This window comes from Balaenoptera ricei, chromosome 3, assembly GCF_028023285.1.
Source record: "Balaenoptera ricei isolate mBalRic1 chromosome 3, mBalRic1.hap2, whole genome shotgun sequence".
NCBI classification, from domain to species: domain Eukaryota; kingdom Metazoa; phylum Chordata; class Mammalia; order Artiodactyla; family Balaenopteridae; genus Balaenoptera; species Balaenoptera ricei.
In genome coordinates, this window is record NC_082641.1 from 13,046,168 (window position 1) to 13,073,794 (window position 27,627).

At 38.1% G+C, this 27,627-nt stretch overlaps 1 protein-coding gene and 1 non-coding gene across 2 annotated transcripts in view; one reads left to right on the forward strand and one right to left on the reverse strand.

The window, feature by feature from the left end:
- Positions 1–27,627, forward strand: part of FBXL7 (F-box and leucine rich repeat protein 7) — a 418,157-nt gene that overhangs the window by 212,413 nt on the left and 178,117 nt on the right. The gene's annotated exons all lie outside the window — the stretch shown is intronic.
- Positions 8,302–8,403, reverse strand: LOC132364170 (U6 spliceosomal RNA). Its single transcript, XR_009502726.1, has one exon. It is a non-coding gene; the product is annotated as a U6 spliceosomal RNA (small nuclear RNA).

The following is a 27,627-nucleotide window of genomic DNA, read 5'->3' on the forward strand; positions in this document are numbered from 1 at the left end:
TAACATATTTATTTTGACCTTTGAATGTAAGACAATTCTTTGAGGTAAAAAAGTTTTCTTCCGAGATTATTCAGGTAGAATCTTTGCATTCAACATAAGGATTCTGAAAGACAATTACAGAAAACAGCTATAATGCAGAACTCCTTGTGGTGATGTCAAATCCAAGAAAGATTCAAATCCTCTGACAGTTTTCCACCTCCATCAGTCATGTCCAAGTCAAGACATACAGCATTTCTTCTGTTTCATCCCTTAAGTTGGAGTTAAATTCTGCTGGAGACTACACTGCATGTTTTTATTTATTTTTTAACTCCAGAATGCTCTTCGTCATCTGACAGTGCACCATATTAAACTACTTAAAATGCTTTGTGAATGAAATCACATGTCTGAAATGTGGTGTCCGTTACCAGAGCTCTTGAAGGGCAGGCTTGGGTTTAGTCCGTCTCCTTTGTCTTACCTAGTTTCTCAACCCCGGACATTCTTTTTCTCTCTCTTAAGGCAGATTTCTATGCATACACAGTTCATTCAGATTGGTAGGGTGGATTGGGTAAAAAAAAAAATGATGTGGGCTATTTTTACCTGGTTTAAATGGGTTAAGAAGAATCATGGTAAGCAGAGCTTCAGGGCTGCCCCACCTCTGATTTTGCATTTTCTTTTTTTAAAAAAATTATTTATTTATTTAATATTTTATTTATTTATTTATTTATTTGGCTGCCTTCTCTGTGATTGAAGGAGAAGTGCACTGAATTTTCATAAACACGTAATTATCTAACTCCTTCCCAACTTAACATGTTTTGACGTGAAATCCTTAAATACGTATTAACAATCTCAGCGTTAGAGGCTAAGTACTGTAATGTACACATTTAAGCTCATGTACACAAGCATGTGAACTCAGGAGGGCAGGAATTCCTGTTTGTTTATTGTTATCTACCTTTTGTCGTCAACAGAGCTTGATGCATGAGGTTGCCAAATAGATTAAATTAACGAATGTGAGGGTAACCCATGTCCGCTGGAGGGTGAGAACCATGCCTGTTTTGTACAGCTCTGTAGCTACAGCCCCTAGAACGGTGTCTGCGTCTCATTTGTCAAGTGAATGAATGGACTTAGGGATTTGGTCCTTGCCATTCAAGTCTTGTTTGGGAGGCAGCTTGGCAAAATACTAAAGAGCAGTACTAATTAGGTACCACAATGGTAAATAATCACCGGACACTCATATTTTAATTGTCCAAATGGTAACATAAAAATTGTTCTAGATGTTCAAAGTCGGAAAATAATATATAACATGCATTACCCCCAAAAGACTTTGACATTGTTGGATTATTTTTATTTCTTTATGTATTGAATAAATCTTTGAGTGCCTCTATGTTCCAGGCAGTATATCCGGTGCTGGTGAGTCAATAGTGAACAAAAGAGATATAGGTCTTGCCCAAATTGAACTCATAATCTAATGGGGGAAACAGTCAAAAAAAGTAATAAATAAAATGTTAATTTTTGAAGGGAAAAATGGGACGTTGCGATAGAGAATAACAGAGGATAGCTACTCCAGAAAGAATAAACTATAAGAATGGAATCTTTAAGCTGAACTTAAAGGGTGAGAAGGAGTCAGTTCTGTGAAAAGCATCCCAGGCAGAAGTATGTGTGCAAAGGCCCTGAGGCAGCATGGAATTCAGTCACCAAGAGAGCTGTTCTCTATGGGAATACAGAAAGAAAGAGGCAGGTACTGAAGGATTTTGAACAGGAGGACATGGTAAACGAATGTACCACGATGAACATGATACAATGACATTTTAAGACATTCACCCTTGCTCAAAAGTGGAGAATGGATTCTGGTGCAGAAGAGTGGAAGTGGGTGTTTAATAGTTCATCAAAGAAATGATGGTGAACTTGATTAAGGTATGTTGACTAAACAATATACGCACAACCTGAAAGTTGCGAGTTATGTTTTATTTGGTGGGAATTTTTAGGACTTCCAGCCAGGGAGGCAGCATCTCAGGTAACCCTGGGAGAACTGCTCCGAGGAGGCAAGGGGGGAGAGCCAGGATATATAGTTTTGCAACAAAGGGCAGTTAGTCTGAACATCAAAAGATTATTGTTAATTGTCCTTAATTAAGGAAAACTAGGTATCTCAGGTTAAGGAACTTGACGCTTTTCTATGTATGGGAAGATGCAAGAGTCTGGGCTCCCTGAAATTGTTCCTTTGACGTGCACCTTAGCTCTCTGGGGCCAGTGTTCTGTTTTCACATCCTGAGTTTCCTCAGGGCTCACCGTGGGGAGTGGCTGCAGTCTGATGGCTGCTAGAGGGCAGGTGTTCTTTTCCTTCCTGAGTCCCCTCAGAGCTCACCAGCTCACTGTTGGCAGTGGCTGCAGTCACTGATGACGGTGACATCTTTTGTTTACTGATATGGCCGGCAGTAATCCATTCATCAGGTAGCAGCAGTGGTGAACACAAGGTATGGAAAGGTTTGAGGTAGAATTAAAGAATTTACTGTTGGAAAAAGAGTAGAAGAGGGTTAAGGGAGAAGTAAGGAAGGAGGAATTCTCCTGGGCTCCTTGGTGAATTCATGGGAGATAGTAGTGACCTTTACTGAGGTGGAAAATACTGGTGCAAGGAGACAGATCTGGGGTGGGGAAGCATGGATTCAGTGGTGGACAAGTTCAGCTGGAGATGTCTGCCAGATGAACTCAGAGATGTCAGGGCAGAGCGTGGAACTAGATTGTGAATGCAGATCTCAGAGGAGGCCTCTGAGCTGATGATATAGACGTGGGAATCTCCGGCATGTTGAGGGCACAGCGATGGAGGACCAGCTGGGCATATTAAAATTCAAACCTTCAGTTTACAGAACATCTACCTGGGGCAGTGAACCCAGGAAAGCGCTTTTCTCATGCCCCATTATTTTACCCAGTCTTTCACTCTTCACCTGGGCTTATACTTTCTCTACTTGCCCTAGGACCCCTGTCCGCATGCATTCACTCTTCCTGACCTTGACTCAGTTCTTTAGTTATCTCTCTCACCTGCCCTAGTTTATCCTGTCATCTCCCACCTTTCTACTCCAGCCCACCCTCCTTTCAGTCTCCTAACCTGGTCGCTCTCATCAGCTGCTTTTCAACCTTTAGACTCTCACTGTCTGCTACATACCATATTCTAAGTCCTGCAAATCTTTGAAGGTGTGGCTTCCTTTCCAATATTATTATATATCTATCAGTACATCAGTAAAAATGAGCCTGCATTCCTACAAGAAGGAGGAGGAAGAAGAAAGGAATGGGGGGGGGATTATTGGTTATAGGGCATTTGTAGATCAGGTTCAATTTGCATGTGAATCAGGCAATAGAATTTGTTTTCATGAGACATCTCCCTCAAATTTTCAAGTAATGTCATGAGATAGAAACATTTTTTTTTACTAGGAGGTTAAGATGCTATATGATCAGGTTTCCTATTAATACCGAGCAGGACCCTGTGGGGCTCCTGGGCACAAAAACGTTTGTGTCCCCCATTTCTTGATTATAGGAAGTAGGCTTAATTGAGTCTCCATGACCTTCCCTGAGTTCCTATGGGCAGGTTCAAACAGTTGCTAATTCAGGAATGGAGGGGATGCGGGAGACAAGGGAGGAACAGTCAAAAGAAACAATAGTACAGCCTTGGGGCAGGGTCCTGGTTCCCCAACAAGGGATATACATATCTTTGAGCTGTTTTGCAGATACTGAAACCCCTGCCAGGTGGGAGAAGTTAAAAAGGTATGGTGCCCACAAGCAGGTACACCCCAGAGGGGTTGGAACCAGAAGGTTGATGATGCCGACTCCCACTTACCTCCCCACCAACCAATCAGAAGATTGCCCATGAGCTGATCACGCCCTCTTTGAACCATTACTATAAAACTCCTCACTACCCCCTCCAAGTTGGGACACACAGTCTTGAGGGCATTCGCCCGCTGTGGCCCCCTTTGCTTGGCAAAACAATAAAGCTATTCTTTTCTCCTTCACCCAAAACTCTGTCTCCAAGAATTAATTCGGTGTTGGAGTACAGAGACCGGATCCGGCTTCACTATTACCATTTGAATTCCCTCTCAACACCATGAATATCCATAGTAGTACAGTATTTGATATATTTTAAGTTCTTAATAGTTACCGATTAAATGAAATTTGTTCTGTAAATATATCCAAAGGTTATGAGAAGTATCACTCTGCGATACCTTATGCCACCACTCACTTTAACTGTTTACACCCTCAATCCTATATCTCTGTTGCCCATTTATCTGCATCCCCCTTTACTGGGCCTTGACGTCAGAGGTTCCAAGATTGTAACTTTTCCCCCAAATTACCATGCCAATCTGATGAGCAATTGTTTTAAATAGAAGTATAATTGACCTACAACACTATGTTAGTTCTAGGTGCACAACATAGTGATTCAATACTTGTATACATTGCAAAATGATCACTGTGATGAGTCTAGTTACCATGTGTCACTACACAAAGTTGATGAGCAGTTTTTTAAAGAACTCACTTTATAGTAATTTGCATCTCCTGTAGGCACGTTGAATTATTGATTACAGATCTTCTGGTGTTCATTCTTGAAAGTAAAATCAGCTAATCATCTTATTCAAATATTTTCCATGCTCTCAGATCCAGAAAAGACCAGTGTATGCAAATTGTACAAGTATTTTCAATATTCTTTACTACATGTGAAATTTCAGAGTGAATTCCACTTTAAGGTATCCATTTAGCATGGGGACAGGGATTTCATCTGTTAACATTTTGCTAGATTAAAAAAAAGTAGTACCACGATAGTCTTTCTAGACTACCTGGATAACAACGTTTCTCTGTGCACATATCTCATTATAAGTAGCTTTCATTTTTAGTAAAGAAACTATATAGTTTGAAAAAAATCTAAAGAATAAAAATCTAATGTTTTTAAACTGTATGTACTCAGGATGAACACACTACATGCTTGTTGGTGACACTCTGTGCAGGGATGTTGTCATTTGGCTCTATTTCTGTACAAAGGGATCCAAGGCAAAAGAAGGTTGACCAGCTCTTTGCATTTGCCAGGTTGAAGCCAGGAGCTTCATGAGGAATAGGAAGACTCTTTTGTGATTCCCCAAACTCTTTGGAATCAGAAGAGGCACAGAGCCCCAGAAGGCTGCCGTGTGACAACGGAGTTCCAAGAATATTGTCACAAAGAAGGACTAAGCAATTGTGAGAAGGAAGGGTTGACCTGTGACTTCCTAGAACCTTCAACATTAAAACCTACTGGTCGGATCTGTTAGGAAATTTTTCCCAGGAATATAATGCAGTAGGAGTCAGAAGGTTAGACAGAAGCCAGTTACAGAAATGGGTTTTATTGTTTGTTTGCTAGATCTGTCTATAAACCATATACATTGTGTTTGTGGGAGGGACAGTGTAGAATATGTCAACCTATCCACCATCCAGTGCTGTGATCATGCAGCCTTTCTTAGCCCAAATATTTTTCCTGACCACTCCCACCATTGGATATTGACTTCTTCTCATACTATTTTCACCTCAGTGTGTTGCCTTCCTTAAAGGGCTATACTACTTTTCCCGCCAGTACAGAATTTCCAAAGGAGAAACCAGGGGTCTGTCTTGCTCTTGAAGTACTGTGTTGGAATATTCACTGTTCAATCACCTTCAACAAATAATATTTGAGCACCTACTTTGAAAGTTCTACAGAGGACAAAAGTGTAAATTACAGACCACAGGGATGTTTGTCCATCTGAGCTGTGTGAGTCAGGCCAGTTCCTATGCCCAAAAACACTTCAGGGTTTCTTGAAGCACCTACATGCCCTTCCGTCTTCATGGGAGAGCTTGCTTTAGCCACTGTGGGATTGTGTAAGTAGCCAGGAGTAGTGTCAGGAAACTCTTCTCTATGTGTCTCCAACCTTCCCTCTCTCCACCCTGTGTCTTTCCTCTTCTTTCAGCTCTCTCCCTTTACCTTTATTTCCTGTCCCACCTCTGTATCAACACCTCCTCTCTTTTTGTTTTTCTGCTTTATTTTGCTGTCTTCCTAAACTGGCCGACAACTATTTTTATTTGTATTTCTCTGCGAAGCTTTGGATATGTATTTCCCGAAAGACCTAAAATGCTTTTCTACTTGCAGTTTCTCTCTCCATTCTAAGTCTCTTCATGCCCAGGGGCTGGGTTGGTGTCTGATTAGGAATGATACCTGTCTGCCCTGGTTTCGAATCAGAAGAACATCAGTTTGACATCTGAAGACAAATCACAGAGCTACCCAACCTTTCCCAGTGTCGTCTGCTCACTGAGGTGCTTATACAAATAGCCCCATCTCTAGAGATGGGGAAGAGTTCAGCCTATCACCTGGTTCCCATTTCTCAGCTAATGGGACAGAGGCACAAACCTGTAAAACAAGTAGGTTTGTTTCCAAATGAAAACCAGATGTGCTGAATCCCACTGGAGTACTGGGTCCACTCTCTGTCACGTGTCTTAGCAAGTGCGGAAGGGTGCCCTTACCTAATTTTCACTACTAATCAACCCCAGCATTCCTTTACCTGAAAAATTAGCAATCCAAATAAACTTTCAGTTACTGTAGCTGGAAATTACAACCGCTGTCATGCAAGGAGCTGAACTGGAGTGCCACATTTAGCTTCTGATGCCAAATATCACATTGCCTGACATCTCGATGCTGAAGAGTTCTCTTTGCCAGTTAATTTTTGCTTTAGGGAATGAACAATCAGTTATCAGATCCCCTGAACACTTGTATAAATCTCTGAGACAATATCTTCAGAAGGAAACAGTCCTTTTTTTCCCTCTTTTGCTTCAAGAAACTTGTGCCAATAATCAAATGTGCTTTTATTCTCAGTTCTATTCACATGAATCCTCCAACTTATATCTTTTTCTTTCGGGTTTTCTTTGTTTTCAGACCAGAAGAGCACTTTAAGTAAAATTTGTGGAATTTAAAAATGCCCAAGGCTTAATAACACACTATTGGAATATTTGAATATAGTTGAATTTACAGCAATAAAGTTATGTGTTGGAGGGTTGTTGGCAAGGGATAAAGGTTGGAGTTGTCCCAGGAAACATTTTCTCACATAGTTGGTCATTGACTCAAATGGCAAGTGTTCTGGAATCATACTCACATGACATTGGTGGGTCTCTGGAACTAAGAAGTTAGTTCCTTCTTATTGAAAGATCAAGAAGATGTGTTTTAAATGCAGCACCTGCTGTCTGTAAGATGCCAGGGCCAAGACTGGAGAAGTCCCTGGAGACACATAAGACCTGGGTCCTGCCCACAAGGAACTTACAATCTAGTTGGGAAGTTAAGACATTACATTGTGGTCCCAAAGACATCATTAAAGAGGCAAACATTCTCGCGTCTACCTTCAAAATACACAGTCAGGGCATTTCTTACCATGTCCATCGCTGCCACCCTGCTCTAAGCCACCGTCATCTCTCATCCCGATTATTGCTGTAATCTCCCAAGTGGTATCTCTGTGCTTCCACCGTGGTCCTGTTTAGCCTACACTCAACAAAACAATCAAGGTGATCCAGTTAAAGAGTGAGTTAGATCATGTCAGTCCTCTGTCGAAAGCCCTTTGAAGCTCCTGGACCCACTCAGTAGAGCCAGTGTTCTTGCAGTATAGACAAGGGTCTACACCCAGTCCAGCCACCCACACCTTCTTTGACTCTCTGCTCTCAACTTTTACCAGTTTTCCTCTTGCACATTCTGCTCCATCCATGCTCTCACCCCCTTGCTTTTCCTGGAGTACACCAGGAATGTTGCAACCTCAGGGCCTTTGCACTTGCTGACCCCTCTGCCAGGAATCCTCTATCCCCTGATGACTACTCACCCCTCACATACTCAGGTGTTCACTCACAGTGAGGACTTTTTAGACCCCGTTATCTTAAATTGGGCTCTCGTATGCACCCATGTGTGCACGTGCCCTCGCACGTACACACATACACACACACTTTTTTTTTTTAATTGGAGTATAGTTGCTTTACACTACTGTGTCAGTTTCTGCTGTACAGCAAAGTGAATCAGCCATTCGTATACATATATTCCCTCTTTTTTTTGGATTTCCTTCTCATTTAGGTCACCACGGAGCACCAAGTAGAGTTCCCTGTGCTATACAGTAGGTTCTCGTTAGTTATCTATTTTATACATAGTAGTGTATATATGTCAATCCCAATCTCCCAGTTCATCCCACCCACCCCCCCTTTCCCCCTTGGTATCCATATGTTTCTTCCCTACGTCTGTGTCTCTGTTTCTGCTTTGCAAATAAGATCACCTATATCGTTTTTCTAGATTCCACATACATGCATTAATATACTATAAAAAATATGGAACCCTTCCTGAATTTGCGCGTCATCCTTGCGCAGAGGCCATGCTAATCTTCTGTGTTCCCATTTTAGTATATGTGCTGCCGGAGTGAGCACCGCACACACACTCTTGCTTGCTTTAATTTTTTTCCATATAGATATCACCATATGAAAACCTAATAGTTTGTGTGTTATCTATCTTTTCCCCAGTAGGAGCTAAGGTAGTTTTTTTTTTTTTTTTTTTTTTCAGTTTTGTTTGCCATATCTTTAGCACCTAGAATGGTGCCTGACACATAGTAGGTGGCCAATAAATATTTATTGAATGATTATTTTTATTTTGAGCATGAGGTGTTGTATTAGTTTCTTTGGGCTGCTGTAACAAAGTATCACGAACTAGGTTAAAGCACAGAAATTTATTGTCTCACAGCTCTGGAGGATAGACATCTGAAATCAAGGTGTCTGCAGAGCCATGCTTCCTCTAAAACCTGTAGAGGAGAATCTTGACTTGCCTCTTCCAGCTTCTGGCAGCCTCAGGTGTCAACTTCAGCTGCAGCACTTCAATCCCTGCCCCCGTTGTCACATGACATTCTCTCCTCATTTGGGATGGGGTGGAAGGAAAGCTATTTCCTTTTACGTCATCTCACCTCCCTTTTTCCTCTAAAATTTGACCAGACTAATATCCCATCAATACAGCTCTGGTCCAGCATCCACTCAGACCAGAAACCTTCAGCATCTGTAAGTTGCCTAAATTCTCTAGTCTAGAATTTGAGGTTTTCCACATTCTGTTTGCCATCCTCCATCACATAATCTGTGACCTCTCTAACTTGTAGGATTTGCTCCTCCCCATAGGTACCCTTTCTGCATCCCCACGCATGTCTCTTCTTATGCTTTTCTTTCAACCCTTCTCTAGTGAACCCATTACATAAAGACTTTCCTGCCATCTTCCTTCCTAAGTCCAACTTCTGCATCTTCAAAGCATGCATGCAAGATTACCCCTACCTTTTTGACGGCATTCATTATTTCCTATCCTGTTTTTTAGGTATATGTGAATGAAGGTTTTGTCTCCTCTAAATTAGGATGATAAACATACCAGTAGCATGATTTTTTGGTTGATAAAACTTGTCAGAAGATGGTACATTTAAATTTTAATAAAGCTTTTGTTGTTCTGAATCAAAGAATGTGAGGTTTCAAATGTAAGAACATGTCTTTCCTCAGTTGTTTCCTGAGATAGCAATACACAGTGATGAAATGAGGTCAAGATTCAGAGGGAAGGGTTTGAGAAAGAAGAATTAAGAAATGTGGAGGAAGTTGGGTGGATGTTAAAAAGTCTGTGTTAGGAACTTCCCTGGCGGTGCAGTGGTTGAGACTTTGCCTTCCAATGCAGAGGGTGCGGGTTTGATCCCTGGTGGGGGAGCTAGGATCCCACATGCCTCGCAACCAAAAACGTAAAACAGAAGCAATATTGTAACAAATTCAATAAAAGACTAAAAATGGTCCACATCAAAAAAATCTTTTTAAAAAGTCTATATTATATTACATGTAGCCCACCTTTGGGTCTCTTTTCAAGCACCTACACTCTCTTTGGAAAATAAATTATTTTACATATTGTGGTATGCCAAATAATGTCCTCTGAAAGATGGCCCCATCATAATTCCTGGAACCTATGATATGCTAAGTTACGCGGCAAAAGGGACTTTGTGGGTATGATTAAGTTCAGGATCTTAAGATGGGGAGATTATTCTGGATTAGTCTGGCTGGATCCAGTGTAATAACAAGGATCCTTATAAGACAGAAGCAAGACAGTCAGTCTCTAAGAAGAAGATGTAATGACAAAAGCAGAGAAGAAAAGAAGGCTTCGTGACAACAGAAGCAGAGAGATATTGAAATGCTGGCTTTGAAGGTGGAGGATGGGGCCATAAGCCAAAGAATGCAGGTGGCCTCTAGACGCTAGGAATTGAATTCTCCCTTAGAACTTCCAGACAGAATACAGACCTGCTGACACCTTGATTTTAGGACTTCTGACCTCCAGAATTATAAGATAATAAATCTGTGTTGTTTTGAGTGACTTAGTTTTGCAGTAATTTATTACAGTGGCAATAGAAAACTAACACATATTTTAAGGCTCTGACAATTAAAAGCAGAGACCAGGGTTTGGCAGTCTTTGCTGTAAAGGACCAAATAGTAAATATTTTAGGCTTTGTGGGCCATCTGGTCTCTGTTACAGTTACTCAGCTCTGCCATGTAGCATGAAAGCGGCCAGAGACAAGATGTAAATAAATGGCTGTGGCTGTGTTCCAATAAAACTTTATTTACAAAAATAGGCAATAGACTGGATTTCGCCCATGGGCTGTAGCTTGCTGATACATGGTATAAACCAATGCCTCATCATTGTTTATTGTTTTAATTTATACTTCATCCTCTTCTGGAATCTTATTCCTGTTTATGTATGCCACATGACCCACTGAACAGAACATTCAACAATGGTCTGAAATTGGTTCTCCAACCAGAAACATTAAGATTTTTAAGTGAAGATGAAGCTTATTATTAACATTCTACAGTCATCTTTAATTCCTCAGTACTTGCATATTGCAAGAATTGTATCCTAGAGGTGTAAATAGCAGTGCTAAATGACTCTGGCTTGATTTGCTCAAGTTAGAAGACCATACTGTATTTTCACAAAGCCTCCAGAATTTCTAATGCTAAGAATATGCACATCTCATGAAAATGTATTTCATCAAGCACTGTCTACAGAGGATTAAACTAAACTGTAAAACCATGTTTTTTGTGTACAGACTTCAGGATTGCTAATGCTCTTTTGTTTATAATTTCTCCCTGGGACATCTCTCTTGAGGCAAATGTTCCCTCAGCAGAGGAGGTACTATACAGACAGTGTGATTTTTAGCCAAAAAAATTGCTGCACGTGGGGATTCTTATTAGACTTGTGTTGTACTTCTCTTTGCTTTGTGAACCTGACCCCAAACATCTGTATAAATGTGGCAAGTTAAAACAGCTTGCTTATACCTGGCTTGCCAAATACAGTTCTGTTTTCATCATGTTTATATCAGGATTACATGACATTGGCCCACCTCCCGTGCCTGCTGGCTTCCTTCTCCTTTCTTCCTTGTTCATCATGCTGACCTCCAACCTTAACGGCTCAAACCCAATCCTACCCCCTCCATGGTCAGGCCTGCATCATCACTACTTCCTCTGCAACTTCTCCTAACATTCTTCTGGTCTATATGTGGATTAGTTAATTCATGTCACATGAAGCTTTACTGTTTGCATGATTTTTGCTTGCACCCTACTAAATTATAGATGCTCCTATTCAGAAACTAGCTTATAATTATATATAGTTCATAATACTTGGTATAATATTAAATAAATATTATCTGGCTTATTGATTGCTAGATATTTTACTTAATTTGACTCTTTGGATTTTTAAAAAATATTTTTTAGAATACTTTTAGGTTCACAACAAAATTGAAAGGAAAGTACAGAGAATTCCCATACACCTCCTACCCCTACACATGCATAGCCTCCTCTATTATCAACACCACTCACCAAAATGGTACCTTTTTTACCAAGGATGAACCTACATTGACACATCATAATCCCCCAAGGTCCTTAGTTCACTTTAGGGCTCACTCTGGGTATGTGCATTCTGTGGGTGTGGACAAATGTATAATGACATATATCCATCATTATAATATCATACAGAGTATTTTCATTGCCCTAAAAATTCTCTGTGCTCTGCCTATTCATCTCCACCCATGCACTAACACACATACACTCCTGGAAGCCACTGTTTTCTTTTTTTTTTTATTGTCTCTATAGTTTTGCTTTTTCTACAATGTCATATAGTTAGAATCATAACAGGTAACTTGTTAGATTGACTTCTTTCACTTAGTAATATGCATTTAAGATTCCTTCATGTCTTTTCATGGCTTGATAGCTCATTTCTTTTTAGCATGGAATAATATTCCATTGTCTGGGTATATACCACAGTTTATTTATCCATTCACCTATTGAAGGACATCTTGGTTGCTTCCAAGTTTTGGCAATTATAGATAAAGCTGCTATAAACATCTGTGTGGACATAAGTTTTCAGCTCCTTTGGGGAATAACCAAGGAGCACAATTACTGGATCATATGATAAAAGTAGGTTTAGTTTTTGCGGAAACTGCCAAATTGTTTTCCAAAGTGGCTGTACCATTTTGCATTCCACCAGCAGTGTATGAGAGTTCCTGTTGCTCCTCATCCTTGTCAGCATTTGGTGTTGTCTGTTTACCGGATTTTAGCCATCCTAATTGGCATGTAGTGCTATCTCGTTTTAATTTACGTTTCCCTGATGACATATAATGGGGAGCATCTTTTCATAAACTTTTTAACCATCTGTATATCTTTTTGGTGAGGTGTCTGTTAAGGTCTTTGGTCTATTTTTAATTGGGTTGTTTATTTTCTTATTACTGAGTTTTAAGAGTTCTTTGTATATTTTGGATAACAGCCCTTTGTCAGATGTGCCTTTGGCAAATATTTTCTCTAAGTCAGTGGCTTGTTTTCTCATTTTCTTGATGTCTTTTTCAGAGCAGAAGTTTAAAATTTTAACAACGTCCAGCTTATCAATTATTTCTTTCTTGGACTGTGTCTTTGCTGTTGTACTTAAAGTCACTGTCATATATAACAGCGGTCCCCAACCTTTATTGGCACCAGGGACCGGTTTCGTGGAAGACAGTTTTTCCACGAACATGGGGTGGGGGGATGGTTCAGGCGATAACGCGAGTGATGGGGAGCGGCAGATGAAGCTTCGCTCGCCTGCCGCTCACCTCCTGCTGTGCAGCGAGTTCCTAAAAAGGGGTTGGGGACCCCTGATATACAAGGTCATCTAGGTTTTCTCCAGTGTTGCCGTCTAGGAGTTTTATAGTTTTGTGTTTACATTTAGGTCTGTGATCCATTTAGAGTTAATTTTTGTGAGGCATGTAAAGTCTATGTCTAGATTCATTTCTTTTTTTTGCGTGTGTAGGTGTCCGGTTGTTCCTGCACCTTCTGTTGAGGAGACTTATCTTTGCTCCCTTGTAGTGCCTTTTCTCCTTTGTCAAAGATCAGTTGACTCTATTTATGGGGGCCTGTTCCTGGGCTCTCTATTCTGTTCCATTGATCTATTTGTCTGTTCTTTCAACAATACCACACTGTCTTGATTACTGTAGCTTTATGTTAAGTCTTGAAGTGAGGTAGCATCATTGTTCCAACTTTGTTCTTCTTCAATATTGTGTTGGCTGGTCTGTATCTTTTGCCTTTCATATAAACTCTAGAATCAGTTTGTTGATAATCATACAATAGCTTGTTGGATTTTTTATCGGGATTGCATTGAATCTGCAGCTCAATTTGGGAAGAACTGACATCTCAGCAATATTGTATTTCTCTATCTGTGAATACAGAATATCTTTCCATTTATTTAGTTCTCCTTTAATTTTGTTGATCAGAGTTTTGTAGTTTTCCTCACATGGATCTTGTACATTTTGTAGACTTAGGCTTAAGTATTTCATTTTTGGGGGGTATTAATGTAAATAACATTGCATTATTAATTTTAAATTCCATTTGAACATTGTTGGTGTATAAGAAAGCAGTTGACTTTGTTATATTATACCTTGTATCCTTCAACCTTGCTATAATTACTTATTAATTCCAGGAGTTTTTTGCTTATTTTTTCAAATTTTCTACATAGAGGATCATGTCATCTGCAAAGACAGTTTTAAGTCTTCCTTCCCAATCTGTATACCTTTTATTTCTTTTTCTTGCATTATTGCATTAGCAAGTACTTCCACTGTGATGTTGAAAAGGACTGGTGAGAAAGGACATCCCTGCTTTGTACTTGATCTTAATGGGAAAGCTTTGAGTTTCTCACCATTAAGTACGATGATAACTATAGGCTTCCTGTAGATAGTCTTTATCAAGTTGAGAAAACTCCCCTCTATTCTTAATTTACTGAGAGTTTTTATTATGAATGGGTGTTGGATTTTGTCAGATCCTTTTTCTGCATCTATTGTTGTGATTTTTTTTTTTTCTTTTTTAGTCTGTGATAGATTACATTAATTGATTTTCAAATGCTGAACCAGCCTTGCATACCTGGGATAAATCCCACCTTGTCATGGTGTATACTTCTTTTTAATACATTTTTGGATTTGATTTGCTAATATTTTGTTGAGGATTTTTGCATCAATGTTCATGAGAGATATTGGTCTGTAGTTTCCTTTTCTACTAATATCTTTGTTTAGTTTGGGTATTGGGATAATACTGGCTTCACAGAAAGTATTCCTGTTGTTTCTATCCTTTGATAGAGATTGTAGAATTGATGTAATTTCTTCTTTAAATATTTGGTAGAATTCATCAGTGAACCCATATGGGCCCAATCCTTTCTACTTTGGAAGGTTATTAATTATTGATTCAATTTCTTTCATATTGGGTTGGCCAAAAAGTTCGTTCGAGTTTTTCCTTAACATCTTATGGTATAGGCCTATTCAGATTATTTATTTCTTCTTGTGTGAGTTTTGGCAGATTGTGTCTTTGAAGAAATTGGTCCATTTCATCTACTTTATCAAATTATCAAATTGTGGGCATAGAGTTGTTCATAGTATTCTTTTATTATTCTTTTAATCTTCAATAAGATCTGTAGTGAGGTCCCCTCTTTCATTTCCAATGTTACTAATTTATGTCCTCCCTCTCTCTCTCTTTTTTTTTTTGTTACCTTGGCTAGAGACTTATTTTTTTATTTTATTTATTTATTTATTTATTGGCTGCGTTGGGTCTTCATTGCTGTGTGTGGGCTTTCTCTAGTTGCGGCAAACAGGGGCGGCTTTTCATTGTGGTGGCTTCTCTTGTTGTGGAACATGGGCTCTAGGCATGTGGGCTTCAGTAGTTGTGGCACACAGGCTCAGTAGTTGCGGCTCATGAGCTCTAGAGCACAGGCTCAGTAGTTGTGGTGCACAGGCTTAGTTGTTCCGCGGCACGTGGGATCTTCCCAGACCAGGGCTCAAACCCATGTCCCCTGCATTGGCAGGCGGATTCTTAACCACTGAGCCACCAGGGAAGTCCCAAGGCTTATTGATTTTATTGATCTTTTTGAAGAACCAGTTTTCAGCTTCATTGATTTTCTCTATTGATTTCCTCTTTTTCATTCATTGATTTCTACCCTAATTCTTAATATTTCTTCTGCTTACTTTGGATTTACTTTGCTTTTCTTTTTCTAGTTTCCTAAGGTGGAAACTTAAATTGTTGATTTTAGATCTTTATTCTTTTCTAATCTATGCATTCAATACCATAAGTTTCCCTCTAAACACTGTTTTTGCTGCATTCCACAGATTTGATAAGTTGTGTTTTCATTTTCAGGTAGTTCAAAATATTTTTAAACTCACCTTGAGATTTCTTCCTTGACCCATGTATTTTTCAGACGTTTGCTGTTTAATCTCCATGTATTTTGTGGTTTTCCAGTTAACTTTCTGTTTTTGAATCCTAGTTCAATCCCATGTGGTCTGAGAGCAGGCATTGTATAATTTCTATTCTTTTACATTTGTTAGGGTGTGTTTTATGGCCCAGAATGTGGTCTACCATGGTGAATGTTCCATGTGAGCTTGAGAAAAATGTGTTTTCTGCTATTGTTGAATGAAGTAGCCTGTAGATGTTAACTATATCTAGTTGAATGATGGTGTTATCGAGTTCAGCTATGTCTTTACTGATTTTCTGCCTGCTATATTTGCTCATTTCTGAGAAAGGGGTTTTCTTTGGATTATATTGAGAAATATGCTACTGATTTACAACAGAATTTTTATTTTTATTTTACCTTTTCAGTTACAGCTAGTGTTCGCTTAATATTTTGGAGAAAGCAGTCTACTCTGATTTCCAGATTTGCTTAGTGGCTGTCATTTACGTTAAAAATCATATTGGATGATAACATTTAATTAATATCTTGGAAGCAAAGAATAATGAGGATATAGTCTTGAACATTTTTGATTTGCGCATGACTTTACCTAAACTATTCCAGAAAGTTAAGAATTTTTATTATCTTCAAAAACTTACAGAGAAAGAAGTCCAGAGTCTCCTGACATGGACTGATTTTAGTTTAAATAATCTGCCATGTAAGGCCCTATACATTGGCCAGGCCTCAGTGAATATGCCACTTGGTATGGAGAGCTGTGTTTGGCAGTGCATTTCTATTTTCTTTCCAGTTCCCAGCAACACCTGGTCTTTCTATTCTGCTGTCTCATAGGGATGATGCCATGTTGTTGGTCTAGTTTCCTAGTGTATACTTTAAGCCACCCAGCAGATATAAAATGTAGAATTCTACTGAGATTCCATTACAAACTGTTCTAAGGATGTTCATTTAAAATGCGTAAGTGCTGGGCACCGAAACCATCCTTTTTTTTTTTAGTTCTCTCATTACCTACTCCACTGAAAAAAGTTATCATGATTTGTTAGTGAAGTAGACATTCTGATGCCCAGAAGTATTGCAGACCAGTGGTCAGGACATAATAAGAAACTACACTAAAAGTGCTTGCTTGCCATCTTCCATATTGTACTATTTGAATGAGTGAGAAAAGGTGAGTGAAAAGTTGACTGCAAATAATTACATAAAAATAGATACAAGGGGGCTTCCCTGGTGGCGCAGTGGTTGAGAATCTGCCTGCCAATGCAGGGGACACGGGTTCGAGCCCTGGTCTGGGAAGATCCCACATGCCACGGAGCAACTGGGCCTGTGAGCCACAATTACTGAGCCTGCGCGTCTGGAGCCTGTGCTCCGCAACAAGAGAGGCCGCGATGGTGAGAGGCCCGCGCACCGCAATGAAGAGTGGTCCCCACTTGCCGCAACTAGAGAAAGCCCTCGCCCAGAAACAAAGACTCAACACAGTCACAAATAAATAAATAAATAAATAAAAGAACGTGAATTTCTTTAAAAAAAAAAAAAAATAGATACAAGGCATTGCTCCACAATATCACTTCTGATATACACCTGTCCAGGACATATAACCTTAAACTAAGTGTGACAAAACAGACATTTCCAAATGGAGGAATGTTATGCAAAATAATTGATCTGGGCTCGAAAAAATGCGAATGTCATGTAAGTCAAAAGAGTCTGGGGGCTATATTACAAAGCTACAGTAATCAAGACAGTATGATACTGGCACAAAAACAGAAATATAGATCAATGGAACAGTATAGAAAGCTCAGAGATAAACCCACGCACATATGGTCACCTTATCATTGATAAAGGAGGCAAGAGTATACAATGGAGAAAAGACAGCCTCTTCAATAAGTGGTGCTGGGAAAACTGGACAGCTACATGTAAAAGAATGAAATTAGAACACTCTCTAATACCATACACAAAAATAAACTCAAAATGGGTTAAAGACCTAAATGTAAGGCCAGACACTATAAAACTCTTAGAGGAAAACATAGGCAGAACACTCTATGACATAAATCACAGCAAGATGCTTTTTGACCCACCTCCTAGAGAAACGGAAATAAAAACAAAAATAAACAAATGGGACCTAAGGAAACTTAAAAGCTTTTGCACAGCAAAGGAGACCATAAACAAGATGAAAAGACAACCCTCAGAATGGGAGAAATTATTTGCAAACGAAGCAACTGACAAAGGATTCATCTCCAAAATTTACAAGCATCTCATGCAGCTCAATATCAAAAAAACAAACAACCCAATGCAAAAATGGGCAGAAGACCTAAATAGACATTTCTCCAAAGAAGATACACAGATTGCCAACAAACGCATGAAAGGATGCTCAACATCACTAATCATTAGAGAAAGGCAAATCAAAACTACAACGGGGCTTCCCTGGTGGCGCAGTGGTTAAGAGTCCGCCTGCTGATGCAGGGGACACAGGTTCGAGCCCTGGTCCGGGAGGATCCCACATGCCGTGGAGCAACTGAGCCCGTGCACCACAGCTACTGAGCCTGCGCTCTGGAGCCCGCGAGCCACAACTGCTGCAGTCCGCGCACGTAGAGCCTGTGCTCCGCAGTGGGGGAGGTCATGCAATGAGAAGCCTGTGTGCCACAGCAAAAAGTGGCCCCCGCTCGCTGCAACTGGAGAGGGCCTGTGTGCAGCAGCAAAGACCAAATGCAGCCAAAAATAAATTAAATTAAATTAAAAAAAAAAAGAACCTACAATGAGGTATTACCTCACACCAGTCAGAATGACCATCATCAAAAAATCTACAAACAATAAATGCTGGAGAGGGTGTGGAGAAAAGGGAACCCTCATGCACTGTTGGTGGGAATGTAAATTGATACAGCCACTATGGAGAACAGCATGGAGGCTCCTTAAAAAACTAAAAATAGAACTACCGTACGATCCAGCAATCCCACTACTGGGCATATACCCTAAGAAAACCATAATTCAAAAAGGGTCATGTACCACAATGTTCATTGCAACTCTATGTACAATAGCCAGGACATGGAAGCAACCTAAGTGTCCATCAACAGATGAATGGATAAAGAAGATGTGGCACATATATACAATGGAATATTACTCAGCCATAAAAAGAAATGAAATTGAGTTGTTTGTAGTGAGGTAGATGGACCTAGAGTCTGTCATACAGAGTGAAGTAAGTCAGAAAGAGAAAAACAAATACTATATGCTAACACGTATATATGCAATCCAAAAAAAAAAAAAATGTTCTGAAGAACGTAGGGGCAGGACAGGAATAAAGGCACAGACGTAGAGAATGGACTTGAGGACACGGGGAGGGGGAAGGGTAAGCTACGACGAAGTGAGAGAGTGGCATGGACATATATACACTACCAAATGTAAAACAGATATCTAGTGGGAGGCAGCTGCATAGCACAGGGAGATCAGCTTGGTGCTTTGTGACCACCTAGAGGGGTGGGATAGGGAGGGTGGGAGGGAGACGCAACAGGGAGGAGATATGGGGATATATGTATATGTATAGCTGATTTAATTTGTTATACAGCAGAAACTAACACACCATTGTAAAGCAATTATACTCCAATAAAGATGGTAAAAAAAAAAAAAAGAGCCTGGGGGAATGTTCTAGATTAAAGGATCCTTGATCAGATCCTAGATTCAAATATAAAATAAAATAAAATAAAATTTCCCAGCTTTACAGGACATTATTGAGCCAATGGAGAAAATTTAAATGTAGAGTTTCTATTGATAAAGGTATTTGAATCATTGTTAAATTTTCTGTGTATGATGATTGTATTGATGTGATGTGGGATATTTCATAAGAGGGTATATGCTGAAGTATTTTTGAGATTTAGAGTCACAAGATTTGCAACTAACTCTCAAGTAATTCTGAAAAAGAGAGTGTTTATATGTGTGTACACCTATACATACATACACACATATGTACACATATACTTGTGTATTATTCATATATGTAAATGTAAAAGAGAGAGAGAATGTGTGAATATTAACAATTGGTAAATCTTGGCATATAGGTGTTTGTTGTACTATTCTTCCAAGTTTTTCCATAAGTTTGACATTTTTCAAAATAAAAATTTGGGGATAAGTAGACAACAAATCCCAAAGGGTCTTTTCCCCAGGCTTTTGTTTGGACGTTAGTTAAGCTTCAGATAAACGAAAGTGGAAAATCCTCAAGCTACCCAAATAAATAATCTGTTCTTATCTTTTACAATATTTGGATATTTTAGTACTTATAGACAAGGCCAGTTGAAGACTAGCTAAATAAATATCTTTATATATTTGACCCTTTAAGGGATGACTTTAAATAAACAAACAAATAAAATAACAGCCAAGCATCCAGGCATTGTGATAATCACAAGTTTTTGATTTGGAAATGTTTCCCAGTTTGAGAGTTATTGCTTTCAGCTGTAATAATAACGGGCTTTTCCTCTAAGGGAAAAATATGTGATGTTTAAAATAAATATCATCAGGACAGTTTTGCACTGTTGAGAAAACATAAATGACCTTTTTTTCTTTAAATATTCAGATCACCCAAAAGTCTCATGAATGTGTATTGGGGGAGACAGAATTTCAACTGACTAAGAGGTGATAAAAAGACTGGTTACAAGAGGGCTTCACCATCGTTTTAAACAGCTCCAAAGCCCTTTTGTTTGTGGCCTTCGCACAAGGAGAAGTTCAGAGTTTTGTCCTAGCAAGTTGGCTTTATGTTCCTACTGAAATCTGCATTTTGACTGTTGAACACAATTCAGGATGGAACTGTAAGCTCAGAGGATGCCATTACTTACTTCCTAGGAATTGACTCAAACCAGTGTTGTTCTGAACAGTGTGGTATCCTAAAAGGGTTTACACATATCTCCAGGCAACAGCCAAAGACTCGAAGACATCTTTTTTGGTGAGATTTCTCATCCTCACTTTTTGTCTTATGAGAAAATAGTAACAAGTTTCGTCTTTGTTCCCTCAGTCTGACATGATAAATCTTTCAGCAAGAAGATGTTTTTCTTTAACTGAAAAAATATCCAGAACTATGGTGAATATCATTATTTGACTAGCCATGATTTTTCTGACATCATACTAGTTGAATTACCTACAGTTATGTGATACCAACACCACAAGAGCCGTGTAGGACAGGTACTGTTATTTTACAGAGAAGGAAAATTTTACGGCTAAGTTAGTAGGTAGTGATTGGTCTGGTAATAATCTTGCTGTTACCACTACAATATACTGCTTCCTGCAAATGGAGGATATTTATTTTCTTTTATTCCATTATCCACTTAGAAATTGTGACAGCATACAGGAACACAATCAAATGAATGGAAACAAATCCTTTTAAGGTGGCAATTTTATTTCTTTTCTCCACCAGCTGGTCAGTTAGGTCTTTTATGAGCGTGTTTATCTTTCTAAAGTCTTAACATGGATAGACATTTATTTGTCGATTAAAATCTGTAGCACGAACTAAAGGAAATAACAGACATTCTGCAAGAATGATTAATGTCAAGGTAGCTTGCCTTGATTGAGGCCAGAGATCATGGGAGAATTCAGCTGAGTTCTCCAGAATCCTCCTTGGAAAAGAGAGAGAACAGCAGTGAGAGAATCTGAAGTAATAGGCTTATCAACTGATATCCGTTCACTGACTCAGAAGTACTTGGCAGGTGAGAAGTTGAGTGCATATTCAAAATCATTAGCTACTGCTTCTTGTTTGTTCACCAAACATTATCACCAGTTCTGTGCCAGGCATCGGGCTGTGTACTGAACTCATTTCAAGAGTCACCCAGTTGTCTGCAAGTCTAAATCTTCAATCTCTGTTGAATTGCTATGCATAAAGTGAGATGTTAGCAATAAAGCATAATACCTGTACTAAACCAGACATTTATTAGCAATTATGACTATTAATTAGCATCATCTTCCAAGTAATGCTAGTAATGAAGAGCCCACATTGTGAATGCCCCCAGGACATTTTCCTTGAAGACTTCCTTTGGAACTTTTCCTGAAAGCATTCAAGAATCATATGGAAGACATCCAGTTAGAAACTTTCATGTTGTAAACTTTAAGCTTTGATTATATTTATCTTGGGTGGCTGAGTAAATTACTTGACTTTTCTCCAGGCTTAAAATGGTGTTATCAAACCACATTGTGCCTGATTACATGGTCCAACTCTGTTGCGAACCCTTTCAAGCATGCATGTAGGTTGTAAATATTGGGAAAACATTTAATAATTCATTAAAAATTCATGTTTTAAATTGTAAGTCTGATTTTGCTTTCGTACCTAGCTTATTTTTTTCTCTCCCATTTAGTAAATTCAGCAATCCTCACTATCTGAAATGTCGGTCAACAATTATTTTTTCTAATATGGCAAATCATTTTGTACATTAAGCCACCAGCTTTGGCAGCAGTGGCTTCATTAGCTATCATCTGTTTTTAGCTGTTTCCTTTCAAAATGATTTATTGGAAAGAGTATAATATTATATAATTATGCAGTGCTCATCACAGCTTAATGTGAGATTTTCCACCTAAATTGGTAGTTACCCCTGCTTCTCTGAAACACACACACACACACACACACACACCCCTGGGAGAAAAATGCCAAAATTCTAAAACCTTACATAACAGGCTCAGAGAATGAGCTTATTCTGGGACAAGCTGGATGTTTTTACAGTGCAGAATGCTTGTTAAATAGAGGCAGTGATGACTCAAGTGAGAAATATGTTTGAAAGTAATAATTTTATATACAGTATTTTTTCTTCCTCTATTAAATTTTATTCATGGTGCAACTTTCTCTGCAGAACAGTAATATCTGTTTTTAATTCTGGAGTATTTTATTGTTTAAAAAGATCCCATCTTAAATTTCAGATGTATAATTTTGCTTTTATGATAGAATACGTACAAAAGTTGTAACTGTTTGATAAAGGAGGTTTGTATAATGCTCATGCACACACATCTTTGAAGCTCAATATTTTATTTTATTATAAGGACTAGGTAAATTTTCATTTCATTTTCTGCTTGGAGACTACGTATGTCCTGGATTTTTCACAGAACTGTTTTGTAGTGTGAAATCCACACTGTTAAACAGAACAGTCTCTTTCTAAATTCCTTTAGGCATGTGACTTTAAGAGACCTGTGAATATTTAAAGTGATAAGAGTTCCAAAGCTTGTGGAGCTGCAGGATCTGTAAGTAAAGGTCACTCACAAAACCTACGAATACTCTGCCTAAAATCATAGCAAACAAAGATCAGAACATACGGGAAAAATTAGTCATTTTAGGTCCTACCTTTTTATTTGCATTTCAAATAAAATTATTTATATTCTCTTTTCCCTCTTTTTCTCCCTTCTCCTTTCTCCTCTGCACTATCTTCAGTTCTTCTCTCTCTGTTTATTTCCATGATAGTACAAAAATAAATATTCCCCAACTTAAAAAAGAGAGAGAAAACCATTTTTTTGACTCTCAGACCCAACTATGCCAATTCTCAGCTCCCCTTTGTAGTTAAACTTTTCAAAATATTTTCTTTTCATATTGCCTTTTATCCCCTCACTTCCCGTTTTTTAAATCTTTTTTTTTTTTCGATGTTAGCATTGTAGTGATATTTTCCCAGGCATATTTTCAGCCCAGATAAGGACACTTTTTAAGTACGATTGCGTTGAATACTATTTTTTGGCTACCCAGATCATTTTTGCTATTATAAAAAACTGCAAGTATTGCCTAAGAATGCGCATAATTGTGCACCTAGCATATTTCTTTCTTCTTAAGAAATATTTTATTATGAAATATTTCAATACTTCCAATAGCAGGCTTTCAGAGCCAATTGCAAGAGTACAGTGGAGGCCTACCTACCATCTGATGAATATTTAACAGGTATATGTCATGCTTATGTCGACTGTCCCCCAATCTTCATTCATTATTTCTTCATAACAACCTGGAAGGCCAGGTTTGAATTTGATCTTGGTGCCTTATTCATACTCATATCACCGCCCCACCACCCCTGCCCTGCTCCCTGCCTTATCCTCTACCAACAGGAAGCTTGCACATATACACTTAGACAGCACAGGCTGCATGTCTGGGCTCCGCGCCCAACCCACACACATAGTTGCCCTTGGCTATCCATCAAGGTCACGGGTGCACACAGCAATGGCACAGTCTGCTACTGCAGGGATAGACCCAGGGAATAGATTGACACAGTCCCTGGAATTGGGCTGTGGCCACTTGGACAGCGCATTCCAGGGTCCAGGGTATCTGAGTGTGGCTAGAACAAGGTGCAGGCATCAGGTGGACACATTCCCTTGGCTGACTGACTTCTTATATATATGCCGTCAGAAGATTTCCATAGAAATGTTCATAATAGCATTGCTAAAAAAAATCTGAAAACAACTCAGTTACTGGTTGACAGGACATTGGAAACTTATGTTACATAATGGAATGCTATAATGCAGTGAAAATATGTATGCATATATTATAAATATTTTATACAATATTATTTATGGGTGAATTTTATATAACCAACTGATTATCACAGAATGCTTTTACTGATTTTATTGTATCTGTAGCCAACCTATGGTTGCAATTGATGAATGATTATAGTACTGACTACTGGGTGATTTCTTTGCTTATGTTAACAAGTAATACAAAAGTGAAGTAAAATGTGTTTTGGAAATTCACCATTTGTCAGTGACATTAGTGACTTCTTTGTTAAATCAAATAATAACATTTGAATACTAGAGGACTATTTCTTATTTTTTTGTTCTATTCACGAAGTAATGACTATAGGCATGACACACTTTTAAGTCTAATCTGCATAATTAACAGTTTTTTCTATTATGCTCTTAAGGATAGACAATACACAAAACAATAAATCAAGCCCTGATTTGTAGTGTTGAAAATTTCCTTGGTATAAATACTTCCACAATTGCCCATTTCACGCTACTGACATGGCATTGCTGAACACAGAGCTGGGAAAAGGCATGCTGTGGTCCACATTACATCGTGTTTCCACCACACAGATCAAAGGACATAAATGACCTCAGGAACATGGTGTTTAGTAAAATGTAGTAAGATCATTAAGAAGTGATGAATTTTGAGTACTTAGTTCTTTTGTTGTTAATAAAATTTACTTAACTGTAAGTTTATGCAATTTACTTTTTAATGGTTATATTAACAAATAGCTTGCAAAAAATTTTTAAAAATTAACAATCAGCTATTGGTTCAAACCAGCTCCAGTACAGTATTGCCCAACACCATTTACTGAATAGGCTATGTCGGTCATTTCTGGGTTTACATTCTATTTTATTGTCCTCTTGGTTTATTTCTGCTCTGATAAAACACTGTATTAATTCATGTTTAAAATTCAACTTGGTATCTGGAAGGGCAGTCCTTTCACAGTTTTTTTCTTCCGGAATATCTTGGCTGTTTTTGTTGGGGGCTACCTTGGCACTTTCCTTGCTATGTATACTTTATTTTGTGAATTTCACAAAAATTTGGAACTTGGAATGCAATTGCATTGAATCTTAGGTCAGTTTGGTAAGAACAGACATTTCTATGATGTTGAGTTTTTTATTCACTAATATTGTATAGCTCTCCATTGTAGGTCTCTTCATGTTTTTAAAATAATCTTAAAATGTTTAAAACTGTTTTTACAATTTATTCTTAAGTACCTTATATTTTTGGTTGGTGGTATAGAGATTTTTTTATCTTCCTTTTTTCTTTTAAAGTCAATTTAGTTGAGGTATAATTTACATATGATGAAATGAACCAAGTATGTGAAACCATATGAAAAATCATATATACACAGTTTGATGAATTTTGACAAATGTATAACTCATGTAACCACCTCCACAATCAGGATGTAAAACATTCCTGTCATCCCACAGTGTTCCTTATTGCCTCATTTCAGTCAAATCCCCCTTTCCTTCCAAGCCCCAGGAAACCACTGATTCATTTTCTGTCACTATAGATTAGCTTTGCCTGTTCTTGAATTTCATATAAATGGAATCATACAGTGTATATGTACATTTTTGGGGTCTGGCTCTTTTTGCTGGGTCTGATGTTCTTTTTCAAACATTTATAAACTTGCTGATTTATGGAAATGAAATCTATGTTTTGTGAAAATTCATCTTACAGTTATTTTGCTAAACCCTTTTGTTACACCCAATAATTTATCTGAGATTATTTTGGGTTTTTTTTTAATATGAATAATAATAGAACTTGGAGATGATGACATTTTGATTTCTTCCTTTCCAGCCCTTATACTGTTTATTTATTTTTCTTGTCTTATTATGCTAGCCAGAGTATCCAATGTTAAACTGAAGTTACAATAGTAAGCCTCATCATGTTTTTCTTATTCTTAAAGGGAATGCTTTTCCATATTTCACCATTAAGTTTAGTGATTGCTGTGGGTGTAATATAAACAGGTTTTGTTAGGCTTACGAAACATCTTTCCATTCTAAGTTTGCCAAGGTTTTAAAAAGTCATTATGGGTATTGGATTTTATTGAATGCTTTTTACTGTAACTATTTTTGTCTTTTAACATCCTTTTTGCATCTATATTCATAAGTGAGCTTGACTTCAAAAAGCAGGGCATGGCAAACTTTTTCTTAAAGAGTCAGATGATAAACATTTTCAGCTTGTGGGCCATACAATTTCTATCACAACTACTCAACTCTGCTATTGTAGTGTGAAAGCAGCCATAGATAACATGTAATCAAATAGACATGGCTGTGTTTCAATAAAACTTTATTTACACATATAGGCAGCCAGCCTGTTGACTGTAGTTTGCTGACTCCTGTCAGTAAAACAGATTCAAAAACTTTTATGATGCTAGGACTTTTTATACTTTCTGTGTCTTCTTGAGTCAGTTTTGTTGTTACATTTTCTGGTATTTTTTCCATTTCATCTAAGTTTTAACATTTATTTTATACTTATTTTATTTGTAGTTCTCCTTTGTTTTATTTCATCACTTTTTTTCTTAACAATATGTTTTTGTTTGAGACTTCTACCTTTCATCTTGATCAATTTTGGAATGTTTGTTTTATTGATGATTTTTAACAAAACTTTAAGCACAGCCAAGGAAATGGTGACCTCATGCTTTTCTTCCACTTAACCCATAAATAAGTTGACTGATCTATAGATGGTAGATCATTCCTCCACCTGGTTTGTCCATCTCCACTCTATGTTGTGTCCTTTCTTAAACTACATACTTAAATGAAGGTGTAGATATTTCTCACATGGAAGAAGATCATTCTTCATTAAATAATACAGGATATTGGGCCTCTGTTAATAGATAATCAGAGCAAGTATTCTTTGAGCACTCAGTGTATGCCAGGCACTCCACTAAGTGCTTGACACAGATTATCTCACCTAACCTTCACAACTATTCTACTAAATTTTACCATTACCTTCCTCTTTGCATGTAAAGAAACAGGCTTGGAGAAGCTAACGGGCATAAAGAAATAATGGTGGACCAGGATCCCAAACTTTTGATGCATACTTTAGTATCTTAAGAAGACATGGCCATTAGAAAACAGTATTCTGCGAAGAAAGTCTAGACCAATTATGTCCTGCAATTTAAGTTTTAAAAATGAGATTCTAGCTTGTAATCACTCTCCTGTGAGTTCGATCCTTGTTTAAACCACTAGGATCATATATCTGAATGTAACTAAGTAAGGGTCAGATCATGAACTGTGGTTTTGCTTCTGTATAATGTTTTATAATTTTCAAAGGCGTTTACAATATCTCATGTTATCCTCATAATATGTCTTTGAATTAGTGATAATTATTTTTCCTATTTTAGAGTTAAGTGCATTGAGGCTAAGAGATTTAAGTATGTAGATCAAAGTCACAAACTCATGGGTGGTGAAGCTCAGATGTAAACAAAGGTTTTCTGACTTTCCATGTTGGAATCTTT